A 24,206-nucleotide genomic window follows, 5' to 3' on the forward strand; every position below is an offset into this window, starting at 1 on the left:
GATGAACATTTAAAATTGACTATTATTGAATGAACAACAGGAGTGTGTTTTCCGTTGCAATATTTTGCTGTCACAGTTTTGATCACCCAACAATATACTAATAGGTAGCATCACTTTTGTTGTTTAGTGACTAAAGAGAGGATAGAATTATTTTTAATTTAACATTGGATTTGGGCTATGGACTTCTGCATTATCAAAAGAATATGAGCTCTGCAATGTGAAATACATTTTTGTGTTATCAACCATAAAATAATGACTGGCAGAGCAACGGAAAGCAGCCCAAACATTCCAATTTGAAATACTTCTTTAAGATTTGGAGAGATATTGATTCAATATTAAAAATAATGGAATAAGGACCTCATTAACATTCTGCAAACATGAATTGAATTTTGTGTTTTGTACTGAAAACTATGTTCAAGGCGCTGAGAGAGAAGAATAGGCTTTGTGTTCGAGTTTGACAATATATAATCTCCTCAGGCAGTTCCTCAGGATTGGGGAATGACATTTTACTTCCAATCCTATTCGTAGGCCTTCCACATGTGGTGCAGATAGTACTGGAAGGATGGGTCAGATAGATTGTTTGGAGGTTTGTGGACATCCCTAATGCATTTTTTATTAATTAGTTATGCAACACCAACTGTACTGGGAATCCACTGAGTGGACAACAGCATTCAACTTCTCAGAAATCTCAACACATATAGAAAATAATCTGCCCCATTCATGGTCAAAGAGGAGAAACAACACATTCAAAATTTAGCATCTGATCCATCCAGAACAAAACTGCCAACTTGATTGGAACCACATCCACAAAATCCACTCCCTCCACCACTAACACTCAGGCAGCACCTTCTAACTCCATGGCAACTTCCATCTAGAAGGTAGATATATGGGATCACCGCCATCGCCACGCTCCCCTCCAAGCCACTCACCATTCTGATTTAGTAATATATCACTGTTCCTTCACTATTGCTGGGTCAAAACCCTGGCATTCCCTCTATAACAGCAGGTGGACTGCAGCAGTTCAAGAAAGCATCTCTCCACCATCTTCTCAAGGGCAACTCAGGATGGGCAATAAAATGTTAGCCAGCCAGCGATGCCCATATCCCACAAGTGAATAAAAAAATTATTTTTACATCATTTTCTTTTGTCATGATACAAGACTCTACAGTTTGGATTGAGTGCATTAATGGCGAGCACTTTGGGGACAGTTGGTCAGTTAACGTAGCATTGACAGTACAGCCTGATGCTAACAGTATGAGTTTAATTCTCACACCAACTGAGGTCACCATGAAAGACTGTACTCTCGACCTCGTCCCTGGCCGTAAGTGACCCTCAGGATAAACCATCTGTATTGGATGAGAGAGTGGCCCTCAGTGACATTATATTTAGTTTAATGTTCAGAAGATGCTGCTATGGGATCAACTGAAATGTAAAAGCTATTAAAACCACAAACCTGGGGGATCCAAGATGGCGGCGACCCAGCAAGTCTGAGTGTACAGTGCTCCTCCCAAGACTTGGGCAAAGTGGGCCACCCACCCCCAACACAATCACCAAATCATTTAAAATAACTGATTAATTTAATTAGTTGTTTAGTATTGAATTTAAACAATTTAATCTTCAGCAAAAATGACTAAAGGGAAGGGAGCCCACAGCTCTCAGCAAGCAGGAACCCCTCCCCCACCCTCTCCAGCTGCAGCAGAGGCATTCGCAGCCGCCCAATGGACTTACCTACAGTGGCGAGCCTTGTGGAAATCATCTCCAAACTGGATGCGAAGATCGACGCTTTTATCGAAGAATCCCGAAGTCGATGGGACTCACTCTCGGTCATGCTGCAAAAGCATGACCGAGACATTAAGGAAATCGAGCACCAAGTCAGAGGGGCGGAGCTAAAGGCCACGACCTCCGAAACTACAGCGCAATCGGTCATGGATCAGGTCCGGACTCTCGAACAGCGAGTCCGGACCTTGGAGAACACATTGATGACCTCGAGAATCGAGGTCGTCGAAAAAATATTCGTTTGCTGGGCCTTCCCGAATGGGAAAAGGAAGGCCAGCTTACAGCGTTCCTTGCAAAGAAAAAAAACGCCCCTCAAACTATCACGTCTATCAAGGAAAGTACGGGTATTTTGACTCATGATCATAAAAGGATTAATGCAATCTTTAGAAAATTTTATTCTGATTTATATAAATCACAAGATTGTGAAGACAGTACTAGGAGGATGCAATCATTTTTTAAAAAATTGACCTTTCCGGGCCTAAATCTGGAACAGGTATCGGTCTTAAATGCTCCCCTAACGGTCCAAGAAAAACTTGACGCAATCAGGCAACTTCAGAGTGGTAAGGCACCTGGCCCAGATGGCTTTCAAGCTGAATTCTATAAAGAATTTACAGAAATATTGGCTGGTCCACTTATGGGCATGTATAACTATGCATACAGTCAGGGCTGTCTCCCATCTTCATTGAAAGAGGCAAATATCTCTCTTATCCTTAAAAAAGGAAAGGACCCAGAAGATTGCGCGTCATACAGACCAATATCCTTGCTAAATGTAGATTTTAAAATCCTTTCTAAAACGTGAGCATTGAGACTAGAAAGGGTATTGCCACATATCATGAAGGAGGATCAGATGGGGTTTATTAAGGGCCATAGATCATCCAATAATATTAGAAGGGTTTTGAATATGATTCAAGCCTGCCATCAGGGAAAGATACCAGGAGTAGTAGTCTCACTAGACGCGGAAAAGGCATTCGGTAGGGTTGAATGGTCATATTTGTTTTACGCGCGAGGTAAAGGTTTGGCATTGGAAAGGTGTTTATCAAATATGTCTCAACATTGTATAGTGATCCCAAAGCAGGTATGATTACCAATGGATTAGGTTCGGATAGCTTCTGTGTGGGTAGGGGCTGCCTTCAGGGATGTCCTCTCTCGTCATTGTTATTTATGCTAATAGTTGAACCACTAGCAGAAGCTATACGAGCTGATCCTAATATAACGGCCCCGAGGATCAGTACAGGTAAACATAAAATTACCCTTTATGCAGATGATGTTCTTCTATTCCTCAGTAATCCTCTGAGGTCCGTGCCTCACTTAATCCAAGTTATTAATACATTTAGTGCATTCTCAGGCTATAAAATTAATTTCTCAAAATCGGAGGCTATGCCAATGGGTGGCCTTGCTATGATACCCCACTTAGTGGATGGATCCCACTTTCCCTTTCGGTGGTCCCTGGAGGGTTTCTTATATTTAGGCATTTTTATTACCCCAGTATTTGGTCAGTTATACAAGGCTAACTTTGTGCATTTACTGGAAAGGGTAAGGCAGGACCTCCAGCGATGGGGAGACCTTCCAATTTCCTGGCTGGGTAGAATAGCACTAATTAAAATGAATGTCCTGCCCCGTCTCCTATACCCTATGAGAATGCTTCCGGTGATGCTGCCGAGGCTGGCACTACGTAAATTATATGGCTGGTTGGGTTCCTTTATCTGGAATCATTAAGCTGAAGAAGCTACAGCTTCCACAGACAAGGGGAGGATTGTACTTCCCAGATTTTAGGAAATATCAGTTAAGTTCCCTATTAAGTTACATAGCTGAGTGGGTCTTGTCTGACCCGCAATCAATCTGGCTGGACATCGAGACTTCTCAAGTAAAATGCCCACTTATTAACCTTTTATTTTCAGACAAGAGCAAAATCATTACGGATCACTGTAAAAACCCTATAATACTAAACACAATTAAAGCTTGGAATATAATGCGGCAAAATGAGGGCAACTCACATAAAACATCCCCCTTTGCACCGATAGTAGGAGCATGGGGATTTCAACCGGGGTTTACAGATGCCACTTTTAAACTCTGGAGATCCAGGGGTATCTCATGTTTAGGGGACCTATTTAAGGAAGGGGTCCTGATGTCTATTGAACAGCTGCATCAGAAATTCAGATTACCTAATGGAAACCTCTTTCGATACTTCCAATTCGAGATTATATACAGAAGAAGACTACATTATTAGATAGTCTTTATAAGTCAGATAGAGAATGTAGAGTGCTACGACCAATGGGGGGTATCTTCCGTCAGTACTATTTATCATCTACTACATGATGAAGTATCAGGAGATATGGACAATTTGCTTAAAACATGGGATCAGGATTTGGGACTAGAAATCTCTATAGAAACATGGAATGATATTTGGGAAAACGCCAGAAGAATCACCATCTGTAACAGAACTCAGGCTATCCAGCTGAAGATACTTCATAGGGCCCATATAGCACCGGATCGATTGGCAAAATTTAAGGCAGGAGCATCTCCAATGTGTCCCAAATGTAAAATAGAGGTGGGCACTCTTGTACATTGCCTATGGACCTGTCATACGATCCGTAGATACTGGACTAAAGTAGCAAGTACCCTGACAGAAATTTTAGGAACGGAAATTAAAGTGGACCCTGTATCTCTCCTTTTGGGCTTTTCGAACTTTCCCTCCCTGAATATGCACGGGAAGAGATTATGTTCTATTCTCTTTCTGTGCAAGGAAAAATATTTTGGTGAACAGGGTGGCTGAGGGCCCCCCTGGACTTTCAAATTGGCACAGATTAATTATGGAATGTATTCCCCTTGACTTCCTTACAAATATAGTGCACCAAAAGACTGAATTATTTCATAAAATATAGCAACCCTTCTTGAATTATATAAATACAGATATTTCGGCTATCCTAACGAGAGCTTTTATTTAATTGAGATTGCGAACCTGGCTGGTCCAGGGCCCCTTGGGAGAGGAATCCCGCACGAATACGGGTTTTGTTACATTTGATGTTAACACATTCTGAGCATGTGTCTCACTACCCAATTTCTGTGTTATCCATTTTTTTTTTCTTTCTCTTATGTGAATAATGTAAGAGACTTAATTATACACTCTGGTTATCTGTAGGTTAGATTAGTAGTTAGTTGAGTTTTGGTTTTTTTTCTCTCGAATTTTTCTTTTGTTAAATTTTGGTTATTATTTATTTAAGATTTAATTGTATATCCATGTTTGTACTTGAGAGTTTTGTTTATTTTTGTAAACTTGTAAAAATGTTAAATTTCCAATAAAAATATCTATTAAAAAAAAACCCTCAACCTGACCCCAACCTACCATCAATCTATAGACATGCAGGTTTAATAGATGAGACAGAGGATAGTAACTTACACACTTTCAGGAGGGAAGGCCGCTGGGCAACTCAGAATACTGAAAGTCTATACACTCTTATGTTGTTGGTAAGGTATTAAGGATGTATGGTATTAAGGATATATGAAATCAGACCCACTCTCAACTCTCACACCAACCCAGCAGCAGGTTCCTTACTTGTCCAACAGCGAGACGGATTTGTCAATCAGGAAGATTTATGAGCATGAAGTCTATAGATAAAATTGCAATTGGTCTTCCTTGTACAAACAAAAACCTTGTCAAAGCATTTTCATACATTTCTGATGAACTGGTTACCTGCATTTTACTTGGAGTCTAGTTTGGCTGTGTAATAAAAAGAACATTAAACATGTAATAAAGTTAAAACCCAACATAAAATATCATGTACCTGAAAATGATTTGCCTCTCCCGATCTTAGGGATTGCCCTACTAAGAGCTGGCATAGCCTTGAATGGCGGAACCAACTTGGAGAAAGTGAGGACTGCAGATGCTGGAGATCAGGATTAAGAATGTGGTGCTGGAAAGGCACAGGAGGTCCGGCAGCATCTGAGGAGCAGGAGAGTCGACATAAGAAGGACTTATCCCCAAAACATCAATTCTTCTGCTCCTTGGATACGGCCTGACCTGCTGTGCTTTTCCAGCACAACACTTTCGACTTGAATGGCTGAATGGCCTCCTTTGGTGACTCTATAATTGTATGGGTCAAAGAAATTGGTGGGAAACACATCCTTGTCATTGCCAGTCAGTCCACAGTCAATGATGCTTTATGGAGCGTTAATTGGCAGGTAGAGACTTATATAGTTAATGGAAGGGCCCAGGGGTGTTTAGATTAGATTAGATTACTTACAGTGTGGAAACAGGCCCTTCGGCCCAATAAGTCCACACCGACCCGCCAAAGTGCACGCACCCATACCCATTCCCCTACCTTTACCCCTGCATCTAATACTACGGGTAATTTAGCATGGCCAATTCACCTAACCTGCACATCTTTGGACTGTGGGAGGAAACCAGAGCACCCGGAGGAAACCCACGCAGACACGGGGAGAATGTGCAAACTCCACACAGTCAGTCGCCTGAGGCGGGAATTGAACCCGGGTCTCTGGCGCTGTGAGGCAGCAGTGCTAACCACCGTGCCACCATGCCACCCACTAGGGTGTGTTGCCAAGCAAAGAGACCTAGGTGTACAGATGTATAGTTCCTTGAAATTGGAGTCACAGGTAGGCAGGGTGGCGAAGAAGACATTTGGTACGCTTGTCTTCAGTGGTCAATACATTGAGATCAGGAGTTGGGATGTCATGTTACGAACGTACATGACATTGCTGAGGCCACTTTTAGAATACTGTATACAAATCTGGTTAGCTTGCTGTGGGAAGGATATTGTTAAACTTGCGAGGGTGCAGAAAAGATTTACAAGAGTGTTGTTGGGACTGAGAGTTTGAGTTATAGGGAGAGGCTAAATAGGCTGGGTCTTCTTTCCCTGGAGTGTTGGAGGCTGAAGGATGACATCATAGAGGTCTATAAAATCATGAGGGGCATGGATAAGGTGAATACCAAGGTCTTTTCCCCAGTGTAAGGGAAGTCCAATACTAGATAGCATAAATTTTGGATGAGAGGGGTAAGATTTAAAAGGGACCTAAGGGGTAACTTTTTCATGCAAAGGGTCATGTGTGTATGGAATGAACTAACAGAGGAAGTAGTGGAGGCCGGTACAATTATTACATTTAAAAGGCATCTAGATGAGTATATCAATAGGAAGGGTTGAGTGGCATTTGGGCCAAGTGCTGGCAAATGGGATTAGGTCAAATTGGGATGTCTGATCAGAGCGGGCAAGTTGAACCAAAGGTTCTGTTTCTATGCTGTATGACAGTATGATTGGAGACAAGACTTCCATGCCTCAATCAGGAAGAAGGCATTCCTCAATCCGATTGGCTGGCAGCTGCATCATCCCAGCAGTGCTGCCAAGAGAAAACAACGAAGGCCTGTGGAATTCTGCTGTATGATTGTATGGCACCAGCCTTGTTATTACCATGGTCATTGCCTCTATCAAATAATAGCCAATGAGTCTATTGAGTGGGGGCACACAAATAACAAATCCTCAATTGTTATTTGTAAGGTAATACTTACAAACATGGTCTATTACATTAAAAATTATCCATTGTAATGAGCTGATGTGGAGGGGTGAATTAGCTCTCCACCTCTCAACCTCCTTGGCTGGCTGAAACAAAGATCGAAGATATTTTTAATCAACCTGCTCATACGTGTTGTGACACATCCCTAGAGCTGATGTGTCCAGAGGGAGGGAGACTACCACAGCACCACAAAAGCCCGGGCAAAACAACCAGGCAGCATCCGAGGAGCAGGTGTATTGACCTTTCAGGCAAAAGCCTTTCATCAGGAAGCAAAAGGTTTTCTTTTGTACAAGGAAGACCAATTGCATTACTTACTAACCCCAAAAGAAATAATAAAGACTTGAAATCAAAGTCACAAGAAAACAAAGTACTAAAAGTAAAACAAAAGTATTTGCAGTTTAGAGTCCTTTAAGGTTTTAGGTTTTAACCTGAGACTAAAGTTGTTTAGAGATGTCCTGGATCAGCAGCAACCAAGAATATGGAAGATATTTCAGAATTTGCGGTGTTCAGGTGTTTCTCTTCAGTTTGCATTATCATCAGGTGCTTTGTCCTTCAAGATGCTTTGGACATGGTCATGTGCTGGTACTTGTGTTATAAATGTCACATACCAATTGTCAGCTTACACCTGGATAGTCTCCACATCTTACTGTATTTGAACTTGTACTGTTTTAGTATCAGAGAAGTCGGGAATGGTGCTGAACATTGTGTAATCATCAGTAAACATCCCAATTTCAGATCCTATGGTGGGGGGAAAGTGATTGAAGAAGCAACAGAAGATTATTGGGCCTAGGACACCATCCTGAGGAACTCCTACAGTAATGTAATCATTAGGTATCATCTATTGTGCTTTGGTCAAAAACACATGGATAAATATGTCAATATTTACCATCCATGGGTTGCAAACTACTCATTGTGTTATAATCTACATGTTTATAATCCACCTTAAATTCTTAACTCTTTATGTCTTTATAAACTGTCCATATTCTATATTCAAAGTCAATTGACAATACAATACTTTACGGATTGTCCAAATACGCTATCTTTATTAACCACCTGTAGATCTCTAAACCACCCAAATCCTACAAATTAACACATACATATAAAACACTCATATCTTATGAAACTGTGGATCCTTAGCGAAGTACCTATAATTTAACAATTATAGCTCTAAGAGTAGTACAAGCATTATAAACAGCCCAAGCTCTATCAACTACCCATTTCTCCATTATCTTTTCTGATCTTTATAAACCATTCATAACTCTGTAAAGCAACCAAGCTTTGCAAACTATTCACTGCTTTATAAAGTCTCCATAGGTTACCAATTACCCAAGGCCATATAAAGCCCCCACAACTCTATAAAGCATCATGAATTAATAAACCATGCAGTGCTTTATAAGTAACCCACAGCATTGTAAATAATCCTTAATATTATTTACCATCTCAGTCTCTGTACGCTATTCCAAAGTTTTAGGAACAAATCCAAAATATTCTAACGGTTTTTCCTATGTGGCCATCTTTATTTTGATGGAAGATGGTGAGTAGATTCACTTAAACAGGATCATGATGATCGATTGGGAGAACTAACAAGAGGTTTCTGAAGAAAGTACTTTTCTTTAAATCCCATATAGCTTTACTGAACAGCTCACAGCCTTATAACCCTTTATAAAACATTACTCCAACTGTTTCTGCTACAGGTATGTACAACCACTGGAAACACCAACATAGATTCAAAATAATAACAAAGCAAGCAATGCTGTTTATTTTTACAATAGAATTGGGATGCAGCAAAGTTATGTTAAACTTGTAGAGAACCTCAGTTAGCCTACAATTGGAGTACTGTAGACTGATTTGGTATCCATATTATAGAAATGACATAAAGGCATCAGAGAAAGTGCAAAAATTATTAGGTTATGAATATTAGGAAATATTCATCAACGTAGGAATAGGGAAAGTGCTTCTCTTATAGGGAAGTCCAAAACTAGAGGCCCTAAATGTTGGATACTCTCAAATGAGTGCAAAAGGGAATGGCGGAGAAAGTTCATTGGGACCTTTGATGAAACCTTGTCAGATCATTTGCAGTCAAAAGCTGATCTTAATTTAGCAAAGACAATCTAACTGAACAGTGAAGCTAAGGTCAGGGATCAAAACTGATCAGAGACTCCTTGTGACAGGGAGGACCAAATCACAAGAAAACTGACTTAGTAGAGTATGTTACATTGACAGGAGAAAAGTGATAAGAAAAGCAGGGCAGACAGGAAGAGCATGCATCACCATCCCTAGCTAACTGCAGTTGGTGTCACAGAGAAAAACACAGGTGCAGAGTAGAAATAGAAATCTGCCTAAAACCTTCAGAGCTGAATTCCTACAGCCATTCACAAGACTAGGAAAGCTGAAGACAGCAGGTCGTTTCATTCTATGTCCATAAATGAGGCCAATGTGTCTGTTTGCACATACTAAAGTTCTTCATCCACTTTTACCAAAGGGAATGAAGCTCACTGCCAGCTTCGAAGGAGCAGACACATAACTTCTAGCTATTTAACCAGAGCCCAAAGGATCTAATATGGTAAGAAAGCAGCTTAGACGTCGCAAGAGTAAATAGCATGTGTACAATAAGCATGGTCATTAAGTTCCAAACTGTTCATGAGGAGTCAAGTCCATAGCCTTATTGTGTCAAATAATCATGTTTTAACATGAATGTACAAGTGTTAAGTAAGTATCATTAGCATGGCTGTAAAAATTGACTTTGTTTGTAACATAGAGTACCTGTGGTGCCATAAAAATCATCTCGGCAGCCTTGCATCAATGTAGCCACTAACCTCTATCTCCATTGCCACTTACACTTTGTCATAAAATACTAATTGGTTATTGACCAATGTGCTGATTTGGGACAGGAGGTGACGAGCATGCAAAGATCAAGGCACAGAAATAATTGGTCAATAATAAGTTATTGACTAATGTGAAGTTTTATAGATTTTCTTATATACCTGTCCACTCTCAAACAGTTAACCCTTAGTGGATTAAAACCTTCCTAATATGAGTTAGTTTGTTATTCCTGTTGGATGTAATGGGGAGCATTGTATCACAAGTAAGGTAACTGATTGCAAGCTGTAGGAAGGGGCTCTGATGCACAAGTTATTAATATCAAGTTAGGTTCCGATAAAAGAGTGGAATTTGGTGATTATAAATTACATTATGATAATATTAAAGTTATCATTATAAACTGACCATCCAGTACTGATTCTATGTTCGTTGCTTTCCTTATATATTTGTTTGGAAGATGTCAGCATCATTACAGCAAGGTGATCGTGTGTTCCCCATCTTTAGTTATGCTTGAGGAAATATTCATTCTTAAACTGCAGCAGTGCATTTGGTGTAGGTACACGCACTGTGATGTTTAGAAAGGAGTTCTAGGATTTTGACCCAGCAACAGTAGGGGAGTGGCAATGGTTCCAAGTCAGGATGGTGTGTGACTTGGAAGGAATGTGCAAAGTGTCAACATTTGTATGAATCTTCTGCCCTTGCCCTTCTATGTGGCAGATGCTGCACGTTTGAAAGTATGATCAAATCGCAAAGATCACTTAATAGCACGCCATCATTTTGCTGATGATTGAGAGTGGAATGATGGAATGAGAATTGGCTGGATTGAATTTGTCGTGATTTTTTGAATAGGGCTTATCTGCTAAACAATTTTTCACATTGGCAGGTGGATGCCAATGTTGTACCCATACTGTTACATTCTTCTCCGAGATGTGAACTTACTCATCACACAACGGTCTGGTGAAACAATAATGGGGGTTATTTATTTGAAGATAATACTATATAGAGTTAATGGAGAAAGTGAGGACTGCAGATGCTGGAGATCAGAGCTGAAAATGTGTTGCTGGAAAAGCACAGCAGGTCAGGCAGCATCCAAGGAGCAGGAGAATCGACGTTTCGAGCATGAGCCCTTCTTCAGGAATGAAGGGCTCATGCCCGAAACGTGGATTCTCCTGCTCCTTGGATGCTGCCTGACCTGCTGCGCTTTTCCAGCAACACATTTTCAGCTGTATATAGAGTTAATCCCAATAACTGCTGCTAAGCAAGTCTTGGGACTAACACATCATATACTGTTGAGGTGGATTGTGATTGACGGTGCTTTAGGAAACATCCCTTTAATGGTTATGGTCAGCACTTTGCTTGTTGTAAACTGAAGGGACATGTTCAGATTACCCTGGAAAAGTAATAGACCTCAATCATTTGAGCAGAAACGAAGTTACCTGCTTTGCACTGCTGCTATGCAGTAGCAACACAAATGATGTTCACTACGAACAGCCAACACGGCATTCTGCCTGTCACAGAAATGAGTAATGTGGAAGATGAATTTCTGTTAAAAATCACGCAACACCAGGTTATAGTCCAACAGGTTTATTTGAAAGCACTAGCTTTCGGAGCGTTGCTCCTTCATCAGGTGGTTGCGGAGAATAAGATTGCAAGACACAGAATTCGTAGCAAAAGTTTCCAGTGTGCTGTAACTGAAATTGTATATTGAAAAAGGCTCGATTGTTTGTTAAGTCTCTCATCTTTTAGAATGATCACGATGGTATGAGTTCTTTCATATGTAAATTGTAAAATTTTTCTTTTAAGAGAAACAAGGTTTTGCGATTTACATATGAAAGAACTGATACCAACATGGTCCCACTAAAAGATGAGAGACTTAACAAACAATCAGGTATTTTTCAATATATAATTTCAGTTACATCACACTGGAAACTTTTGCTATAAATTCTGTGTCTTGCAATCTTATTCTCCACAACCACCTGATGAAGGAGCAACGCTCCAAAAGCTAGTGCTTCCAAATAAACCTGTTGGACTATAACCTGGTGTTGTGTGATTTTTAACTTTGTACACCCCAGTCCAACACCGGCGTCACCAAATCGTGAATTTCTTTTTAAATTTACTAATTCATGGAATGTGGAAGGCACTGTCTAGGCCTATTTTCATTGCTCATCCTGAGTTGCGAAGGTGTTGATGAGTTGCCTCCTTGAACTGTTGCAATCCAGTTCCAGGGGTTTGACTCAGAGACACTGAAGGAACAGCGATATATTTCCAAGTCAGGATTGTGAGTGGCTTGAAGGGGGACCTTGCTGATGGTGGTGTTCCTATGTATCTACTGCCCTTGTCCTTCTAGATGACAGTGGCTGTTGGTTTAGAAAGATCTGTCGAAGGAACCTGAAATGCAATACGTTATGTAAATAGTACACACTACTGGTATTTAGAGTTCATAGTGGAGAGAGTGAATATTTGTGGATATATTAGCAAACAATTATATTGCTTTGTCCTGAATGGCATCAAGTTTCTTTAGTGTTGTTGGATCCTTGTCCAGGTAAGTGTGGACTATTCCATCATACTCCTTACTTGTGGCTTGTAGATGGTGGAGACAGGGAATCAGGAGGTGAGTTGCTTAATACAGAATTCTGATTTATGTATGTCCAAAAGACAAAAGATCATATTAAATAGCATGTACACAGTGTGCAAACAGATGGTACCCACCAATCTGTGCTTGGAAACTAAAGATAATGTCCAACGTTAGACGTGATTCCCCAATTGGGCAACATTTGCTAAGTGATCCTGAGTGTGCTAAGAATTACACTGAAAACTAATTTAAGATCATTGGTTGAGCTCTCAGTGTGGCATATTTGCATGTATCAGAAATTATGTATATATTATTAAAAGGGCCATGTTTCCTGTTTCAATTTAACAAAAGAAGTGACAGCCATTTGCTGGCTCATCCCTCAGGGTCATGTCTTGATCAATCAGAGTCAACTTTCTGGCTTTAAATTTAAACAACTTTTACAAAGGTATTCTTGTGAATGTCCTGGTAAGTGCAAGATGGAAAGCTTTGACAAAAAAACATATTTGTTCAGCAATACTCATGTTCTGTAATTACGAAATGACTGTTTTAAAAGTTGTAGTGGAGAACCTAATGGGACAGAAATTCGAGAAATCTATAGGATGCAATGATCTACATACCAGAGAATTGTAAAAGGTGGCTCGAGAGTTAACGGTTTCACTGGTGGGCATCTACAGATGGGGAGGTTGCAAATGTAACCCCATTCTTTAAGAGGAGAGGGAAAGAGAAATTGAGGAACTGTAAATCTATATCACCCGGATGTCAGTAGTTGGGAAAAAAATAGAACCTATTTTAAAGTACGTGAAATTTGGACACTTGGAAAATAATGATCTAACTGGGCAGAGTAAGCATAAATTTATGAAAAGGAAATCATGTATGACAAACGTTTTAGAGTTTTGGAGAAAACTACCGGCAGAATAGATAAGGAGAAATTATTGGATGTGGTGTATTTGGATTTTCCCGAGGCTTTTGGTAACATTCCACATAGAGGCAGTTAACACAATGAGGGTACAAAATAAAAAATCATCAAGTTTGCAAATGACAGACAACCAAGTGGGATTGAGTTTTGTCAAGACAATGGTAAGAAACTTGAAAGAAATTAAAACAGATTTGGGTTTGTGTGAGTGGGCAAGAACAAGAACGAATGTGATCTTTGTAAGGGTGAGATTATTCACTGAGGTTGGAAGAACAGAGGTGAAAAGTGTTTCTAAAATTATGAGAGAATATTGTCCAAGAGGACCTGAAATTCCTTTATCATAAGTCACTGAATGCTAACAAGCAGGTGCAGAAACCAACTAGATGGGTGAACTAACTGCATAGAGGCCGGGTCCCATCACATAGTCACCCTTTATTTACTAGTGCGCAGTACTGACCAGCCAGCTTGGAGTCAGTCCTCAACTGAGGAGATTCTAATCTCCTGGTTATATTGGTCAGCCAAGGCTTTCCTGATTGTCCTAGGTTAACAATCCCAGTCAAGAACCTCATAGTCAACAAGGTCCACATGGTTTCAATCACTACCAAGGCAAACAGTATCTTAGCCTTTATTGTAATAAATTCATATAAAGGAGAAAAGATATCTTGCTTCAATATGTAGAAGCTTGGTAAGGCTGCACCTGGAATATTGTTTACAGTTTTGGGCCCCTTGCCTAAGGAAGGATAGACTTGGCATAGAGGGATTGCAGTTGACCTTCATCTGACCAATTTCTCAGATGGCAGGACAGTCCAGGAGAAGAGATTGAGAAGTCTGAGACCTTATGCGCTCGGATTTAGGAAAATAAGAGATGATTGAAGTCCTTACTTAGGGTAAAAAAAACTATAGCAGAGAGGTATCAGAAGGTATTCTAACTCATACTTGTACAAAGTAAGTAATTAACTAACTAAGCAGAGATGGCTGGGCAGGTGATGTGCTGTTGCTGTATGATGTGGGAGCTGGCTGATCCCATTGTGAACGGCAGTGACCACATCTGCAGCAAGTGTTGGTTGCTGGAAGAACTCCGGATCAGAGTTGATGATCTGGAATCTGAGCTTCAAACACTGCGGCATATCCGGGAGGGGGAGAGTTACCTGGACGCTTTGTTTCAGGAGGCAGTCACACCTGGGAGATTAATTAATTCCCACTCAGCTAGTGATCAGACACAAAAGAGTGTGACTGTAAGTGAGGCAGGTAGGGGGAACCAGAGTTCAGGAGTGGAGGAGCCTCAGCCCTTGACCTTGTCCAACAGGTACGAGATTCTTGCTCCCTGTTCGGATGAGGAAAAGGGCTCTGGACAGGATGAGCCAACTGACCAAGGCACCATGGTGCAGAAGGCCATTCAAGAGGGGGGAGCTAATAGACAGGTAGTGGTTATAGGGGATTCTATAATTAGGGGGACAGATAGTATCCTTTGCAAGCAGGATCGGGAGTCTCGCATGGTGTGTTGCCTGCCCGGTGCCAGGGTGCGAGACATCTCTGACCGGCTTGAAAGGATATTGGAGCGGGAGGGGGAGGATCCAGTTGTTGTGGTCCACGTTGGTACCAACAACATAGGCAAGACTAGGGTGGAGGACCTGTTTGGGCATTACGAAGCACTAGGCAGGAAATTGAAGCACAGGTCCTCAAGGGTCATAATCTCTGGATTACTGCCCGAGCCACGTGCCAATTGGCATAGGGACAAGAAAATTAGGCAAGTAAACACGTGGCTAAGGGATTGGTGTGGGAAAGAGGGATTCCACTTCATGGGGCATTGGGATCAGTTTTGGAACAGGGGGGATCTGTACCGTTGGGACGGTCTCCACCTGAACCGATCAGGTACCAATGTTCTAGCGAAGAGGATAAATAGGGTGGTCAGTAGGACTTTAAACTTCTGAGTTGGGGGGAAGGGAAAGTGAAAGCGACAGGGAGTATGGAGGTAAATGGAAAGATAAGCAGCAGGATAGCATGTTTCCAGGCGGATTTAAAATTGAGGCAGACTGAGAATGCAGAAAAAAGCAAGGATAACTGAGGACATATGACTTACAACATCTCTAATAAGGAAGTTAGCATTAAGGCACTTTACCTGAATGCTCGTAGCATTCATAACAAAGCCGATAAATTAATGGCACAGATAATAGTGAATGATTATGATGTAGTAGGCATCACAGAGACTTGGTTACAGGGGGGTCAGGACTGGCAGTTAAACCTCCATGGTTTTTCAACTTATCGAAAAGACAGAGAGGTGGGCAGAGGGGGTGGGGTTGCCTTGTTAGTTAAGAACAAAATTAAATCTATGGTATTGAATGACATAGCGTCGGATGATGTGGAGTCTGTGTGGGTGGAATTGAGGAACCACAAAGGCAAAAAAACCATAATTGGAGTTGTGTACAGACCTCCTAACAGTGGTCAGGACCAGGGACGCAACATGTACCGGGAAATAGAGAAGGCATGTCAGAAAGGCAAGGTTACATTGATCATGGGTGACTTCAATATGCAGATGGACTGGGTAAATAATGTTGCCAGTGGATCCAAAGAAAGGGAATTCATGGAATGCTTACAGGATGGCTTTTTGGAACAGCTTGTCATGGAGCCCACAAGAGAGCAGGCTATTCTGGACCTAGTGCTTTGCAATGAACCAGACTCTATAAAAGATCTTAAAGTAAGGGAACCCTTAGGAAGTAGCGACCATAATATGGTAGAGTTCAGTCTGGAGTTTGAAAGGGAGAAGGCAAAATCTGATGTAATGGTGTTACAGTTGAATAAAGGTAATTATGAGGGCATGAGAGAGGAACTGACTAAAATAGACTGGAAGCAGAGGCTAACCGGGAAGACACTAGAGCAAAAATGGCAGGAGTTTGTAGGTATAATTGAGGACACTGTACAGAGGTTCATTCCCAAGAAAAGAAAGATTAACCGGGGAGGGATTAGACAACCTTGGCTGACAAAGGAAGTCAGGAAATGTATTAAAGAAAAAGAGAGATCCTATAAAGTGGCTAAGAACAGTGGGAAATCAGAAGATTGGGAAGGATACAAAAGCAAACAGAGGATAACAAAAAGAGTGTAATAAGAAATGAGAGGATCAAATATGAAGGTAGGCTAGCCAGTAATATTCGAAATAATAGTAAAAGTTTCTTTCAGTACATAAGAAACAAACGACAGGCAAAAGTAGACATTGGGCCACTTCAAACTGATGCAGGGAGCCTAGTGATGGGAGATAAGGAAATAGCAGGAGAACTTAACAAGTACTTTGCGTCAGTTTTCACAGTGGAAGACATGAGTAATATCCCAAAAATTAAAGGGTGTCACGGGGCTGAGTTGAGTATGGTTGCCATTACGAAAGAGATAGTGCTAGAAAAGTTAAAAAGTCTTAAAATTGATAAATCTCCTGGCCCCGATGGGATACACCCTAGAGTTCTGAGAGAGGTTGCTGAGGAAATAGCAGAGGCATTGGTTGAGATCTTTCAAGAGTCACTGGAGTCAGGAAAGGTCCCGGATGATTGGAAGATGGCTGTAGTAACCCCCTTGTTCAAGAAAGGATCAAGGCAAAAGATGGAAAATTATAGGCCAATCAGCTTAACCTCGGTTGTTGGTAAAATTCTAGAATCCATCATCAAGGATGAGGTTTCTAAATTCTTGGAAGAGCAGAGTCTGATTAGAACAAGTCAACATGGATTTAGTAAAGGGAGGTCATGCCTGACAAACCTGTTGGAATTTTTTGAAGAGGTAACAAGTAGGTGAGACCAGGGGAACCCAGTGGATGTGGTCTATCTGGACTTTCAAAAGGCCTTTGATAAGGTGCCACACGGGAGGCTGCTGAGCAAGGTGAGGGCCCAGGGTGTTCGAGGTGAGCTGCTGGGATGGATTGAGGATTGGCTATCTAACAGAAGGCAGAGAGTTGGGATAAAAGGTTCTTTTTCAGAATGGCAGCCGGTGACGAGCGGTGTCCCGCAGGGTTCGGTGCTGGGGCCACAGCTGTTCGCATTATATATTAATGATTTGGATGAGGGAACCGGGGGCATTCTAGCGAAGTTTGCCGATGATACGAAGTTAGGTGGACAGGCAGGTAGTACTGAGGAAGTGGGGAGGCTACAGAAGGATCTAGACAGGTTGGGAGAGTGGTCCAGGAAATGGCTGATGGAATTTAACGTGAGCAAGTGCGAGGTCTTGCACTTTGGCAAAAAGAATAAAAGCATGGACTACTTTCTAAATGGTGAGAAACTTAATAAAGCCAAAGCACAAAGGGATCTGGGAGTGCTGGTCAAGGATTCTCTAAAGGTAAACATGCAGGTTGAGTCTGTGATTAAGAAAGCGAATGCAATGTTGTCTCTTATCTCAAGAGGGTTGGAATATAAAAGCAGAGATGTACTACTAAGACTTTATAAAGCTCTGGTTAGGCCCCATTTGGAGTACTGTGTCCAGTTTTGGTCCCCACACCTCAGGAAGGACATACTGGCACTGGAACGTGTCCAGCGGAGATTCACACGGATGATCCCTGGAATGACAGGTCTAGCATATGAGGAACGGCTGAGGATACTGGGATTGTATTCGTTGGAGTTTAGAAGATTAAGGGGAGATCTAATAGAGACGTACAAAATAATACATGGCTTTGAAAAGGTGGATGCTAGAAAATTGTTTCTGTTAGGCGAGGAGACTAGGACCCGTGGACACAGCCTTAGAATTAGAGGGGGTCATTTCAGAACGGAAATGCAGAGACATTTCTTCAGCCAAAGAGTGGTGGGCCTGTGGAATTCATTGCCACGGAGTGCAGTGGAAGCCGGGACGCTAAATGTCTTCAAGGCCGAGATTGATAGGTTCTTGTTGTCTAGAGGAATTAAGGGCTACGGGGAGAACGCTGGCAAGTGGAGCTGAAATGCGCATCAGCCATGATTGAATGGCGGAGTGGACTCGATGGGCCGAATGGCCTTACTTCCACTCCTATGCCTTATGGTCTTATGGTCTTAAATGTACCAAATTCTTAAAGGGCTAGTCAAGGTAGATGCAGAAAGGATCCTTCTCTGAGCTGGGGAGGGGTCATCTCAATCCCGGGATCATAGTCTCAGAATAAGGTGAGAGCCACTTATGGCTGAGACACGGAGGACTTCCTCAATCAGATGGTTTGACTCTTAGGTATTATCTACTCCAAATAGCTGTTAAAGCTCAGTCACTTAGTATGTTCAAGATAGAGATTGATGGATTTCTAAATACCAATAATATTCAAGAGACATGGAGATAGTGAAAAAAATGGCATTGAGGTAGATGCTCAACCTTGGCATAGGATGATAGAGCAGATGTCAAGGGACTGAATGGCCTTCTTTGGCTCTTATGTTCCGATGTAGAGTGGCATTCCTTCAGGAATTACTGGTTATTTTAATAAAGTCACATTCTACACTTTATGCTTTCTTTAAGTTACATATATTGCATCTCTGCTCTCTTAGCACAATCAGCATTCTACTGCCTTGAATTTCGAACAAATCTAATAATCAGATGATCCATTTCAGCAAAATTTCACCAGGAGCACTGATTTTTCTATCAAATGTAACCATTATTTAAAACTCAAGGTGAGGATTTTTGAGGTCTCTCCAAATCTTTTGCAGTAACTTCATCTGAGACTGGTTGAACCTTTCGACCATGGAATCCCAAGAGCGTGGAAGCAGGCCATTCCACCCATCAAGTTCACACTGACCCTCTGAAGAGCATACCGCCCAGCCCCACCCCGTTGCTCCAACCTTGTATTTCCCATGGTTAATCCACCTAGCCTGCACATCCCTAGACACCATGGGCAATTTAGTATGGCCAATCTATCTAACCTGCTCAACTTTGGAGGACCCAGAAGAAACACACACAGAGATAGGGAAAATGTCTGTGTGGAGTTTGCACAGTCTCCCAAGGGTGGAATCAAACCTGGGCCCCTGGCACTGTGCTAACCACTGAGCCACCAAATCAGTTGCGTAAGTAGCTGGTTTTCCCTGTTTATTTTTTTTTTGGTTTTTTTTTAGACACAGTGAGAGACACAAGGTGTACGAATCTTTATTCAATTTCCACCACCAGGAAGAAAGGAAACACCCGAGTGGCCAGTGACAAGCAGTGCCCTATACAAAAGGCAATGCTGTGGGATCAAACAGTGAAGGGGAGGGCAGGGATTAAATCAAAATAGAGTTGGAAGGGGAAATAAAGCACTCCACTCCCTGCGGCGCCCACCTCTCCCTGAACAACTCCAGGGTGTTGGTGGACACCGCGTGCTCCTTCTCCAAGGACACCCGGGCTCTAACATAACCCCGGAAGAGGAGCAGGCAGTCGGCCCTACCGACCCCCTCCATGGCCCGCTGCCTGGACCTGTTTATGGCCAGTTTGGCCAGGCCCAGGAGCAGACCCCCGAGGAGGTCTTCATACCTGCCCTCCTTCCTCCGTATCGGGTGCCCGAAGATCAGGAGCGTGGGACTGAAGTGCAATCAAAAGTAGAGTTTTCCCTGTTTATATTGTTCATCCAATAATTGCCCCAATCTCATTTAATTGATTCCCCACTAAATCACCTGTCACAGTTCCAACAAGCTGAGATCTGGAATTCGAAACTCCACCGCCTGTTCATTTTCATTGCACATTATTATGACATCATATATCTTTAAACAGATTTGTTTAAAGTAGTTCAAATGGTACTAGCTTCTCTCCCCACCAATCAACTATCCTGCAGCCATGTCTCAGTAATGGCTACCAAATTGTATTTTCCATTGTGAATCCAACCCTCCCAACTCCCCCAGCTCTGGGTGACACTTAATTTCAAGCATCCAAATAGCATCAGTGAGAAAATGTTTGAGAAGTGTTAGTTTATGGTATCTGACAAAAGCCTTGATTTCTTGCCTTATCCTAGATTGCATACTCTTTGACAGCCAGACAGGTCTAGATTTGGGAGTCCCACTCCTTTTCTTGTGGAAACATTTTTGTTCTTGCATTTCTATTACTTCCTTGAAATACCTCCCACTGCTCTGGCACTGATTTATCTTAAAGTAACTCTTTCTAGACATGCTTTTTTTGCCAAACTGCAAACTCAAAATAGCGCACTGGACTGGTGATATAAATATTGTGGCTATAAGGTCAGATGCTAGGAATTGTGCAGCGGGTTAATTCACCTCATGATTCCCCAGTGTCTGTCCACAATCTACAAGGCATGAATCAGGAGGATAATGGAATCCCCCCACTGTTGCTTGGATGACTGCAGCTTGAACAACACTCAAGCAGCGTGGCACCATTCAGGATAAAGCTGTCAACTTGACTGAAATGATATCTACAAACATTCACTCTTTTCATCACAGATGCCAAATTGCGCACTCAACTCAGTGCAGTTGACTTTTCCCCGATTAAAACATTCATATTTTATCTATCTTGCCCATTTCTAATAACTAAGCTAAATCTATCTGAATTATGATCACTTGCACAAAATGCTCCCCCAGTAATTCCCCAATTCATATTGCCTCACTTATTATGACAGGATGTAGACACTGCTCGCTGAGCCAGCATTTTTTGCCCATCCCTAGTTGTCAATGAGAAGGTGATGTTGAGCTGCCTTCTTGAACTACTGAAATCCAATGGTGTAGGCATGTTCACAATGCCATTAGGGAGGGAATTCCAGGAATTTGACCTAACGACACTGAAGGAATGGGGATGCATCTCCAAGTCAGGATGGAGAATAACTTGGAGGGGAACTTGTAGGTAGTGGTGTGCCCATGCATCTGTCCTTAGAGATGGCGGTGTCATGGGTTTATAAGGTACTGTCCGAGGAGTCATTTTGAGAGTAAGCATCTTTGGTGAAGGGCTTGAATATTTGCAGATACCTTTCCATTTAAGTGGACTGCTTTATCTTGAATGGTTAGCCCAAACCCTAATGTTGTCCACATCATGCTGCATATGGGCATGGACTATATCATTATCTGAGGACTTGTGAGTGGCACTGAACATTGTGCAGTCATCAGCAAATATTCCCACTTCTGACCTTGCGACCTTCCCCACAATTGTGATTTTTAAAACTTAACCAACATCATGAACCCTCATCTCCTTCTCTATTTTGTCTGAAAAACCAATAACTTGTTTTGTAGAGCTGCTGTTCCATAAGCCATATTTCAGTGATAACTGAAGAGTATAGGCAATGTGTGAATGAAGCAAGGGCAATATGAAGAAAAGCTTCATGAGTTGCTGGGGTAAGGAATGCTCTGCCTAGAAATGTGGTGGAAGCAGGTTTAATTGAAGAATTCAAGAGGGCATTGGATTATTTGGATAGTAATGGCGTGCAGGGTATGGGGAAAGGAATGGCACCAGATAACAGAGCCTAAAGAGGTGCAATGGGCCAAATGGCCTCATTTTGTACCATGGTAAAAACAATGACTGCAGATGCTGAAAACCAAATACTGGATTAGTGGTGCTGGAAGTGTTACAGGGAGGTGGAGGCTACCTAAGGGACTCCTCCCACCCCTACCCTTATTTTACCTGAGGCAGGGGAAGGTTCTCATCAATCAGTTAAACAGCAGCTTTAGCTGCACAGTCTGAGTTCAGGCAAGGATAGGGTCTGGATTTCCTTTGTGGGCCTTGTGCCCCTGGCAGGCACCCCTTGCCCTCCTGATCACACTGTCCTATTGACCGCTTTTGAGGAAAACTCAATTTGGACTTAAAATGTTAACTTGTTCCTTTTCCATAGATGCTGCGAAAGCTGATGAGTTTCTCTAGCACTTCCTGTTCTTATTTCAAATTGCCAGTATTTTGTTTTTTTTTTTCAGAAATTAATGGACTTCAGATAGGAGCTGTTCGCAATTTACAGCAAAAGATTTGTACCCAGCACTGATCCTTGAGGAACATCACTGGTCACAGGCCTCCAGTCTGGAAAAGCAATCCTCCATAACCACTCTCTGTCTCCAACTGTAAAACCAATTTTGTATCCAATTAGCAAGCTCAACCTGAATCCCACTGATCTAACTTAATGAATTTATCTATCGTGCAGAACCTTATCAAAGGCTTTACCAAAGCCCAAGTAAACAATGTCTATTGCTCTGCCCTCATCGATCTTTTTGCTTATTTCCTGAAAAAACTCAATCAAGCTTGTGAGACATGAGAGGAGAGAGATTTAAAAAGGACATGAGGGGCAACGTTTTATTTTTACCGAGAGTGGTTAGTGTGTAGAATGAAGTGCCAGGAGAGGTTGTGGATGGCAGGTACAGTTACAATGTTTAAAAGGTATTTGAAGAGTACAATGGACAGGAAAGTGAAACATGGACCACACGAAGGCAGTTGGGACCCATTTTGTTTGGGAATGTGGACTAGTTGGACCGAAGGGTCTGTTTCCATGCTATATGACTCTGTGGGATTTATAAAGTTGAACAACAAAAATAGCGCCAATCCCGACGATACTCATGAACTCTTTAAAGCCTGGGCCAATCCTGATGTGTATAAATGAGATCTGATGATCATAGAATATGTTCTAAAGTTCAATATTAAATTGTGCAAAGCACTGTGACAGAAGAAAGAGAACAAGTAGATAATAAGAAAAGGCCAAGTGCCCCGTGATTGAGATTTTTTTTAAAACCCTCGGATTGTACATTAGTGCGAGATTATTCATGGGCCTTGAAACGGAGCTGCAAGTTGGCTATACTACATTATGCCACTTCATTTACATTCCTGTCGTTTAATTTGCTCCCATAATACTCACTTCAGGGAAGCAGTTATTGAAGAAAAAGAAATATCTAATTTAATTTATCAGGAGGGACAGTTCAGGAGAATAAAAAGGTTAACAAGGAATTCATTTTTTTTACTGTGGAGTGTCTGGGTGTCTTCTTTTACATGTGAGACTGGTGATCAAAGCAGGATTATGTCAAGGCAAAGATGTGCAAAAGGATTATGGTTGGGGTCAAGACGGGTGTTTTGTGAAGTGAATTTGCCTGTTGGAAGAAGGAGTCACACAGCATTGAAGTAATCCCGGGTCCCGTGTCAGACAAATCACCACCTAGCCTATTTCCTCCAGCAAGCCTCAGCCACATAGAAACTATGAACTCACAACCTTGGCCCCAGCTCTTTAATCGTACAGTGACAGGGCAAGAATAATTCACAGGTCGAGCTAATCAAAGGTGAAAAGAGAGAATCAGTAAACGTCGTATCCTTTTGCCACTTTCATCAATCCGGCTAACTGAATTTGAGCTAAAGCTCGGCAAATTTTCTGGGAAGGAAATTAATATGTAACACATCTGGGCCCTGCACAAGCCTCTGAAATTGGAAAAGTCTCCGTTATATCAAAGGGCGATTATTTGTAAGACAATTGTGGCTGGCTGTGTAATCAGTAAAACAGTGCTGTGATCTTTCATACGATGGCAGTATGACCTAACAGGCTCGGGGTAAAGGAAATTTCTCTCTTTCAATTTTATCGGCACAAGTTTTCTCTGTTGCCTATTTCTGTCCTCCCTCCATGTGATACAGTCAATTCAATTACCACAAACGTTTGATACATATTCAGGGCATGAAGACATAGGGAAAAGACAGCAACACACTGAGAAAGAGAGAATGAAAAAAATGAAAGAAACCCGCATTTATTCA

The sequence above is a fragment of the Chiloscyllium punctatum genome, chromosome 1 (assembly GCF_047496795.1).
Source record: "Chiloscyllium punctatum isolate Juve2018m chromosome 1, sChiPun1.3, whole genome shotgun sequence".
Classification (NCBI taxonomy): Eukaryota; Metazoa; Chordata; class Chondrichthyes; order Orectolobiformes; family Hemiscylliidae; genus Chiloscyllium; species Chiloscyllium punctatum.